The 8670-nt window shown below is 37.7% G+C and overlaps 1 pseudogene across 1 annotated transcript; it reads left to right on the top strand.

The window, feature by feature from the left end:
• The first annotated feature begins 5313 nt into the window (after nucleotides 1-5313).
• LOC308648561 (integrator complex subunit 13-like) lies at nucleotides 5314-7561 on the top strand (annotated as a pseudogene). Its single transcript has one exon. The product of its transcript is annotated as an integrator complex subunit 13-like (transcript).
• Nucleotides 7562-8670: the final 1109 nt, after the last annotated feature.

Here is an 8670-nt window from a genome sequence, read left to right as displayed (position 1 = left end):
AAGAACCCTCTGTCACCCTTGATGTCTCATCTTAGCAACTGACTATCTATCTGCCTCCCTAAACCTGCTGCTAGGCTATAAATTCTCATTTGCCCTCGTCATATTTGGAATTAAGCCCAGTTTTATACTGAAGTGTCTTTCCCCATACTGCAATAGTTCCTGAATAAAATCTTTTTTTTTACATCCGGACACACAGCATGCCCATAATTCTAGCAACTGGGGAGGCTGAGGATTGCATGTCCAAGGCCAGCCTCAGCAACTTAGCAAGATCCTCAACAACTTAGTGAGACCCTGTCTCAAATTTTAAAATAAAAATAGCTGGGGGTGTAGCTCTTTTTACAGTTTTAATAATGTCTGGCTCTAGTTTCCTTTGATGATGGAAGCCAGTCACAAACGATCATATTCTATATGATTCCATTTGTATGAAATATCCAGAATAGGCAAATCTATAGAAGTAAAAAAGTAGATTCATTACCAGTTAGGGATAGGGGACTTGGTGGGATAATGGAGAGTCTACTAATGACTACACAGTTTATTTTTGAGGTGGTGAAAATGTTCTAAAATTGACTGTGTGTTGTAGAAATAGATAAAGCAATTATGAAATTCATATGGAAAAATAAAAGACCCAGAATAGCAAAAACAACTCTAAGCAGGAAGTGTGAATCAGGCGGTATAGCAATACCAGACCTCAAACTATACTACAGAGCAATAGTAACAAAACCAGCATGGTACTGGTACCAAAACAGGCGGGTGGACCAATGGTACAGAATAGAGGACACAGAAAACAATCCACAAAACTACAATTATCTTATATTTGATAAAGGGGCTAAAAGCATGAAATGGAGGAAGGATAGCATCTTCAACAAATGGTGCTGGGAAAACTGGAAATCCATATGCAACAAAATGAAACTGAATCCCTTTCTCTCACCATGCACAAAAGTTAACTCAAAATGGATCAAGGAGCTTGATATCAAATCAGAGACACGATGGCTGATACAAGAAAAAGTTGGCTATGATCTACATACTGTGGGGTTGGGCTCCAAATTCCTCAATAGGACACCCATAGCACAAGAGTTAACATCTAGAATCAACAAATGGGACTTACTCAAACTAAAAAGTTTTTTCTCAGCAAAAGAAACAATAAGAGAGGTAAATAAGGAGCCTACATCCTGGGAACAAATCTTTACTCCTCACACTTCAGATACAGTTCTAATATCCAGAGTATACAAAGAACTCAAAAAAATTAAACAATAAGAAAACGAATAACCCAATCAACAAATGGGCCCAGGACCTGAACAGACACTTCTCAGAGGAGGACATACAATCAATCAATAAGTACATGAAAAAATGCTCACCATCGCTAGCAGTCAGAAAAATGCAAATCAAAACCACCCTAAGATACCATCTCACTCCAGTAAGATTGGCAGCCATTAGGAAGTCAAACAACAACAAGTGCTGGCGAAGATGTGGGGAAAAGGGTACACTTGTACATTGCTGGTGGGACTGCAAATTGGTGCAGCCAATTTGGAAAGCAGTATGGAGATTTCTTGGAAAGCTGGGAATGGAACCATCATTTGACCCAGCTACTGCCCTTCTCTGTCTATTCTCTAAAGACCTAAAGAGAGCATGCTACAGAGACACTGCTACATCGATGTTCATAGCAGCACAATTCACAATAGCAAGACTGTGGAACCAACCTAGATGCCCTTCAATAGATGAATGGATAAAAAAAATGTGGCATTTATACACAATGGAGTATTACTCTGCATTAAAAAATGACAAAATCATAGAATTTGCAGGGAAATGGATGGCATTAGAGCAGATTATGCTAAGTGAAGCTAGCCAATCCCTAAAAAAACAAATGCCAAATGTTTTCTTTGATATAAGGAGAGTAACTAAGAACAGAGTTGGGAGGAAGAGCATGAGAAGAAGATTAACATTAAACAGGGGTGAGAGGTGGGAGGGAAAAGGAAAGAGAAGGGAAATTGCATGGAAATGGAAGGAAACCCTCATGGTTATACAAAATTACATACAAGAGGAAGTGAGGGGAAAGGGGAAAAAAGGGGGGGAGAAATGAATTACAGTAGATGGGGTAGAGAGAGAGAAGATGGGAGGGGAGGGGATGGGGGATAGTAGAAGATAGGAAAGGCAGCAGAATACAACAGACACTAGTATAGCAATATGTAAAACAGTGGCTGTGTAACTGATGTGATGCTGCAATCTGTATACGGGGTAAAAATGGGAGTTCATAACCCACTTGAATCAAAGTGTGAAATATGATATATCAAGAACTATGTAATGTTTTGAACAACCAACAATAAAAATTAAAGAAAAAATAAAATAAAATTGACTGTGTTAATGGCTGCATAACTCTGAGTATATTAAAAACTATTGAATTGTTCACTTCAGATGGGTGAATTGTATGGTATGTGAATCATATCTCTATAAAGCTACTAGAAAAGGAGCATTAGTTACATCTTTTGGATGACAGGAAATGAGAAAAATTAAAGTCCTTTATTTATGAGCAAAATTTTTAGCATTCTTTAATTCTAAATAGGATTTAAGTAGGACAACATATTACAGTGTATATTATGATTACAAAGTACTAAGTAGTTCTTTGCTCTTTATATATTCTATGCTCTATGGAATGTATTAGTGTAACAGAATATATTAGCATATAACAGTTCACGAAATACTTTCAGATCTTTACCTGATTATGACAACTAGGAATTACAGCTTCCATTGTGGAGCATGCACTGTGGGGTCTTTCCACACACTGCCTCTTACCACAGCTCCACCTGCAAATCAGTAAAGATAATTCCTAGTTTACAAACAAAATAAGAGGTTCAGAAAAGGGAAGTGACTTACCCATAACTAAAAAGATGAAGAACTCAAGTTTGGGAACAATTTCCTATCTCTAAATCCTTCATTGTACTCTCTGGATCCACATTTTTTTTTGTGGAATAGGGAGAAATGTGTTGATAATCCTGATACTAAAATTTAAGAAACGTATTTAATCTCTACCAATTTACTGAAACTATAAATTAGGTCATGCTCAGTATATAGCCTGGCATTTTTAAAGTGTCAGATCAATCTACTAATTTCCAAATCCAGTGATCCTTTAGCTGCTCTCATCCTTTTTCAATCTAGCAGGCTTGGGCACTAATGATTATGACCCTTCTTCCTGAAACTTTATATCCCTGGAGTTCCATGACACTATTTTTCCTCCTTTTCTTCTTAACCCTCTGACCATGGCTCGGTTTCTTAAATATCATATCAAAAGCATGAACCATAAAGGGAAAAAGCAATAAATTGAGCTGCATCAAAATTATAAACTTTTGTTCATTGAAAGATAACATTAAGAAAATGAAAAGGTTGAGAGGTAATATTTGAAAATCATGTATCTGATAAAATATGAATAAGCTGCTCTATATGTAATATGAATTGTAATGCATTCTGTTGTCATATATAACAAATTAAAATTCTAAAAATTTTAAAAATAAAATTAAAAGATGCATAAGCACTTGGAATGTACATGTGCTCTGTATCCTCTTATAATTCAATAAGAAGGGAATCCAGGGCTGGGACTGTAGCTCAGTAGTAGAGCTCTTGCCTAGCATGTGTGAGGCACTGGGTTTGATTCTCAGCAACGCATGTAAATAAATAAAGATCCATCGACAACTAAAAAAAATTTTTTTAATGACAAATGATTTGAAATTACATTCCACCAGAAAAGATACACATTGCCTAATAAGTACAGGAAAAGATTCTCACCACCATTCATCCCAGAAAAATGCAAATAAAACCACCATTCATTACAAGGCTGTTAAAAAGACAATAGCGATTGAGGCGAGGATGTGGGGGAAATGCTCCTACATTGCTGGTGGTCTTGTAAAACTGTATAGCAGCTTTGGGAAACAGTTCACCAGATTCTTACAAAGTTAAACTTTACAATATCACTCCAAAGTATCTACCCAAGACAGGAGGTGGGGGGATATGTCCATACAAAGAATTTTACACAGGTGACAATATCAGCATTATTCAGAATAACCCTGAAGTGGAAATAATCTAAATGGCCATGATCTGGTAAATGGATAAACACAATGTGGGCTACAATGGAGTACCACTCAGTAATATAAAGCAATAGAAAAGTGCCGATACATCCAACTGCATAGGTATCTCACTGCATTCCTACTGCTACAGCAAAACCCCATAGACTGGCTAATTTATAAATCATAGAAATGTATTTCTCAGAGTTCCGGAGGTAGAGGATCCAGGATGACAGTGCCAGCAAGTCTGGTGTGTGGGGAGGACTCATTCTTTGCTTACTAGATGACATTTTATTGCTGCAGCCTCCAGAGGGGATGAGCATTGGGTTCTCATATGATAGAAGAGAAAAAAAGATCTAGTAGTTCTCTGGAACATCTTGTTGTTGTTGTTGTTGTTATTAAGTTGTAGATAGACACAATATCTTTATTTATTTTTATATGGTACTGAGGATCGAACCCAGGACCTCACACGTAAGGCAAGTGCTCTACCATTGAGCTACAGTCCCAGCCCCTTGTTGTTATTCTTTTTATTTAATTTTTAAAATTTTTTAAATTTTTATTTGAAACAATAATTTTATCTGTGGAGTACAATGTGATATTTTAATACATTTGTACAATGTGCAATGATCAGATCACGGTAACTGGCATATCCGTTAGCTCAAACATTTATCATTTCTTTGTGCTAGGAACATTCAAAATCCTCTCTACTAGCTATTCTGAAATATGCAATTAAATGTTGTCAATCATGGTTACCTTACGGTGCTATAGGACATTAGAAGCTATTTGTCCTGCCCAACTACATCCTGGCACCCATTAACCATCCTCTCTCCATCCCACCCATTAACCATCCTCTCTCCATCCCCCACCTGGCTTCCCAGCCTCTGGCAACCACTGTTCTTGCTGCTTCTGTGAGGTCAACTTTTTTAGTGAAGCCTCCTTTTAAGGGTGTTAATCCCACTCAGCAGAGTGGAGCCCTTATGGCTTTATCACTTCCCTAAAGGCCCCACTTTTAATACTATCATCTTTGATTGTAAGTTCCAGCAAAGGAATTTTGGAGGGACACAAACCACAGTAATGGATGACCCCAAAACACATTATACTAAGTGAAAGAAGCCAGACACAAACACTACACATTTTGTTTATATTAAAATTCTAGGTGTGTGTGTGTGTGTGTGTGTGTGTGTGCATGCGCACACGCGCACTCCTGCATTTAGGAAGCCTGGGAAGGACCGTTGTTCTGGAGATGTGCGGGGAAAGCAAAGCGTAGTCCCCTGTTTTTGGTACCAGATACTCCTGACTGTGCGTTGATTCTCCCACCCTCCCAGCCAGCAGTCTTTGCCAAAGAGGCACAGTCTCTGTTCGTTTTCACTGCAGGACCAGGCACGAAAGTTAAAAATGAAGATTTTTTCTGAATCTCATAAAACAGTATTTGTTGTGGATCACTGCCCTTATATGGCAGAATCATGCTGACAGCATGTGGAGTTTGATATGCTGGTGAAGAATAGAACCCAAGGAATCATCCCTCTGACCCCAATCTCTAAATCATTGTGGACTTGTTCAGTAGAATCTTCCATGGAGTATTGTAGAATAATGTATGATATATTTCCCTTTAAAAAGCTGGTGAATTTCATTGTGACTGACTCTGGAGCACATGTTTTAAATTCTTGGACTCAAGAAGACCAAAATTTACAGGAACTAATGGCAGCATGGGCCTCCTAATCCTTGGGCCGATCCAGAATGCTGCAGTATTCTGCATGGTCCTGTTGCAGCAGTGGAAACCTTTACAAAATTACTGAATACCAACATGAGGCTCGTACTTTACTCATGGAGCATGCAAAACGTGTTGGAAATAGAGGACGAATAATCTGCCATTACTAATGCAAAAAGTGACAGTCATGTGCAAATGCTTGAGGTCTGTGTCCAGGAAACCATTCATGAACATAACAAGCTTGCTGCAAATTCAGATCATCTCATGCAGATACAAAAATATGAGTTGGTCTTGACCCACACCTACCCAGTTGGTGAAGACAGCCTTGTATCTGATGGTCCTAAAAAAAGAGTTGTCCCCAGTTTTAACCAGTGAAGTTCATAGTGTTCGTGCAGGACGGCATCTTGCTGCCAAATTGAATGTTTTAGTACAGCAACATTTTGACTTGGCTTCAACTACTGTTACAAATATTCCAATGAAGGAAGAACAACATGCTAACACATCTGCCAATTATGATGTGGCACTACTTCATCACAAAGATGCACATGTAGATTTCCTGAAAAATGGTGATACCCGCTTAGGTGGCAGCAGAAGAGAAGGCCCGTTTAAAGAAACGATAACTTTAAAGTGGTGCACACCAAGGACAAATAACATTGAATTACACTATTCTACTGGAGCTTGTCGAATTTCACCCTAGATGTAAATAGCAGACCTTCTTCCTGCCTTACTAATTTTCTTCTAAATGGTCGCTCTGTTTTGTTGGAACAACCACAAAAGTCGGGTTCCAAAGTCATTACTCATATGCTTAGTAGCCCTGGGGGAGAGATTTTTTTGCATGTCCTTAGCAGTTCTCGATCCATTCTAGAGGATCCACCTTCAATTAGCGAAGGATGTGGAGGAAGAGTTTCAAACTACCGGATTGCAGATTTTGGTGAATTTATGAGGGAAAACAGATTAACTCCTTTTCTAGACCCCAGATATAAAATCGATGGAAGTCTTGAGATCCCTTTGGAAGGAGCAAAAGATCAGTTAGAAAAACACACCTGTTAATGGCCTATGATTAATTTCACAAACCACCATTTTCAACATGCAAGCGGTAGTTCCATTAGCCAGTGTTATTGTGAAAGAATCTTTGACAGAGAAGATGTGTTAAACTGTCAAAAAATATATATATATACAACTTAGTTGATCTGGAAAGAAAAAATGATCCTCTACCTATTTCCACAGTTGGTACCAGAGGAAAGGGTCCTAAGAGAGACGAACAGTACTGTATCATGTGGAATGGATCAGAAACCCTGGTCAGAGCCTCATATCAATAACTCGGAGAAACATCAAAGAGTCTTAGAATGTTTGATGGCATGTAGGAGCAAACCCCTAGAAGAAGAAGATCGAAAAAAAAAAGAGAGAAAGAGGAAGGACAAAGAGGACAAATCAGAGAAAGCAGTAAAAGATCATGAACAGGAGAAACCTTGGCAAGATTCAGAGAGATTGAAAGGAATCTTAGAACGTGGAAAAGAAGAATTGGCTGAAGCTGAGATTATAAAAGATTCACCTGATTCCCCAGAACCTCCAAACCAAAAAGCCCCTTGTTGAAATGGATGAAACTCCCCAAGTGGAAAAATCAAAAGGGCCAGTGTCCTTATTATCCTTGTGGAGTAATAGAATCAATACGGCCAATTCCAGAAAACATCAGGAGTTTGCTAGATGTTTGAACTCTGTCAATACCAGAGCTGAGTTGTATCAACATCTCAAGGAGGAAAATGGGATGGAGACAATAGAAAATGGGAAAGCTAGCCGTCAGTGAAGAGTGACTTGAAGGAATTTTAGTATATTGCAAAAATATTTTGGGCAAGAATCTGATATAAGTACTTTTACAGCAAGATTGTATAGCTACGCTGCCTGGACTGGTTTTTACATTTTTAAAATATTTCAACAACTATCTTTTTTGTACTAATTATAAAATTGGCATATAAGTCAAAAATATACATTTGAGATTTGTCCTTCCAACTCACACAAGTTTATTTTACGGTAAAAGGTGTTCCCTCTGGAAATATTTTTTTAATAAAAAATTCTTAGGCTTCTCTTTGCCAAATGAAACTATTAAAATCTGAATATAAAATAAAATTCTAGAAAAAAGCAAAATTAGAGTCAGAGAGCAAATAGTGGTTGCCTAGAGCTAGAGGATGGAGAGAGGATTGACTGCAAATGGGTTGAAGGTGTTTCGTGGTGATAGAAATGTTCTAAAACTAGATTATGTTGATGGATATGCACCGTATAAATTTACTAAACATTAAATTGTATATTTACAGTAGATGAATTTTATGATATATAAATCATACCTCAATATAGCTATGATGAATTTTTTTAAAGATGTTAGAATTTTGTACTATTGTGTGGGTATTATAATTACCCATTTATTTAAACAATCAGGGACTAGATAACTTTTCTTTTTTTAATTAATTTATTTGTTCTAATTTGTTATACATGACAGCAGAATGTATTTCAGTTCATAGTACACAAGTGGAACACAATTTTTCATTTCTCTGGTTGTACACAAAGTAGAGTCACACCATTTGTGTCTTCATACAGGTACTCCAGGTAATGATGTCCATATCTCTCATTCCACCATCATTCCTCCCCCCATACCTCCTCCTCATCCCCCTCTTTCCCATATCCAAAGTTCCTCCATTCTGCCCGTGCCCACCCCCATTATGGGTCAGCATCCACTTATCAGAGGAAACATTCAGCCTTTGATTTGGGGGAGGGGGGCTGGTTTACTTCATTAGCATGATATTCTCTAACTGCAACCATTTACCTGCAAATGCCATAATTTTCTTCTCTTTTAATGCTGAATAGTATTTCATTGTGTATGTATACAACAATTTCTTTATCCATTCATCTATTGAAGGACAT

The sequence above is a fragment of the Spermophilus citellus genome (assembly GCF_964194105.1).
Source record: "Spermophilus citellus genome assembly, chromosome: 4".
NCBI classification, from domain to species: domain Eukaryota; kingdom Metazoa; phylum Chordata; class Mammalia; order Rodentia; family Sciuridae; genus Spermophilus; species Spermophilus citellus.
The sequence above is the reverse complement of the archived record's forward strand: the minus strand, read 5'-3'. Positions and strand labels throughout refer to the sequence as shown.